Raw genomic sequence first — 2,520 nt, 5'->3', positions numbered from 1 at the left:
AAAATTCTTAGACAAGTGAACGGCAACTTATTTTAGTTAAATTTAGTTTGATATTTTCTAGACAGAGAATTACTCTTGTGTTACATATCGAAGTATTCGTCAATGCGCATGAACGAGAAGCCCGCCATTTGAGGGATGGTTTCTGAGGGAGCGGTATCATCCACACAAGCAGGTATGTTTTAAAGTTAACGTTAATTGTCTCCTAAATGTTTTATATTATCGTTATTTTGTATTATTTCTCGTTCATATATGTTTAGCTAATGTTAGTGCCCATGTTACTGTAATTTATAACTGTTTTGCAGCGACAATGTCTTCAGGTCGTGCATTTTCAGACAGGTTGTTCTTTGCGACATTTAAGTAAGTTATTCGACAATGTTTTTCACAAGCATTTCTTTATTTTCACTCGGACAAGTGAATGAACAAGAGCAGTGATTCGGAACAGTAAAGTTATATTTGGCATCACATTTGTATTTTTTAATATGACAATTGACAATAGGCTAACTTTTATGTGTGAACTTTTATCTTCCGCATCCTCTCTCCTTATTACTTTGGTGTACTAGGCGATACTGTTTTATCCAATTAGCATTAATTCGGTGATGGCCTGCGCTTTAGAGTGGCAGACTTTATTAGGTAGAATTCAGGAATCGACTTGCGACCTTCCATTTCTTTCTGTATGATGTGGCCTTGCAAAACATGTACATTGATGTAGCTCATCAACAGTTGAAAAATAATACTGTGGTAAGTTAATGTTGATGTAGTATAATACTATGAAGCAGAAATACTGTGTTGGGATTGATTTCATTGGTGGTTATTACTGCAAAACCATGTCAACTCAGACAAGTCAACTTTATTTATATGGCGCTTTTTACAATTTTCATTGTTACAAAGATGGCTGTACATGAAACATATTGACTATAAGCAAAATATTAAAGTTACACAAGTTTAAACAAGAAAAAGTGAACACACACAGAAAACAGACACGCTCACAGGCTCATACACTACCACATGCATAAAACACAACTTTACATGCACAAAGCACAATATACACACACGAGCATGCACACACAGACGCACACATACACATACACATACACATACATACGCAGGCGCGCACACACACACACGCACATGCATAAAACACAACTCCACATGCACAGAGCACAAATACACACGCACTGTTACTGTTTTGGGATTGCTTTCAATGGTTACATGATTTTGCTATAATAGCCACCAATGTTGATGCTTGTAATACTGTGTTAAGATTGATTTAATTGGTTACGTGATTTTGCTATAATAGCCACCATTCTTGATGTTGTTTGTTTGTAATTGTTTTTATATGGTTTTGCATTTTATTGTTACATTTAAAACTAACTTAATGCTGCAATAATGTTTTATTAAGCGTTTAATAAATTCTTTTTTATACAGTTGAGTCCAATTATTGTTTTTGTTATCCGCAAAAATGGTACTATATTTATATGATTTTAAATTAATGTAATAAAATGAGTAAATTGTTTTACTTTAATATAAATACAATACATGTGAGCAAAAATTGCACTTTTACTAAAAAAGTTGAGTTAGATTTACTAAAAAAATTATTATCAGACCTACACAAAAATAACACATTCTATTTACTTATTATTCTCAAGTAATTTTTATGTAGAATAATCTAATTAGATTTACAACTTTCTTATTACATACAGGTAAAAAATTAAGCAAGATTTATTCATAATTTCAAATTAAATTTACTAAAAAAAACTGAGTAGATTTTACTTAGTTTCAGGCTACTTTACAAAAGTGAATGCAAAAACTTGCGATAAAAAATTAAGTAAATCCTACAAGTTGTTTTTTTCAGTGTAGGACTCACACACGGTCTGGTCTCCTATGAGGAAAGACTACTTACGGCTTACGATGATTCCGGGGTTTACCGGCAATGATTTGTTTTCAAAACCCAGTTCCCTCTTGTCAAGGAACTTGGATATATTGAGGTATGTGCTTCCCCGGTTTCCACTCTCCTTCACTTGCACCATCATTTCATGTTTACCATTTCTAACATCTCCGTCGAAAACTATTAGTATTAATCTCTCATTCATTCCAGTCTGATTGCATTGTTATAAACTAACTTGCTGCAATATATTACGATATTGTGTGAGTCCAGAGGTGGACGAAGTACACAACTTCCTTACTTGAGTGAAAGTACAGATACTACTGGTCAAATATTACTCCACTACAAGTAAAAGTTGTAAAGACAGATTCTTACTTGAGTAAAAGTACAGAAGTACGTGCTTTTAAAAGTACTCAAGTATTAAAAGTAAATTTCCTTTATGTCAGTTGTGCATTGTTTTATTGTCGTATACCTTATGCCTCTGAAGCAACCTACTGAATACACTGAGTAGCTCACAGTATCAGTTGTATTAAAGGAGTAGTTCACTTCAAAATTTGCCCCCATTGACTTTCCATAGTAGTTTTTATTCCTACTATGGAAAGTCAATGGGGGAAAATTTTGCAGTGAGCAACTCCTTT

This window comes from Triplophysa rosa, linkage group LG7 (assembly GCF_024868665.1).
Source record: "Triplophysa rosa linkage group LG7, Trosa_1v2, whole genome shotgun sequence".
In the NCBI taxonomy this organism is placed as follows: domain Eukaryota; kingdom Metazoa; phylum Chordata; class Actinopteri; order Cypriniformes; family Nemacheilidae; genus Triplophysa; species Triplophysa rosa.
The sequence above is the reverse complement of the archived record's forward strand: the minus strand, read 5'-3'. Positions refer to the sequence as shown.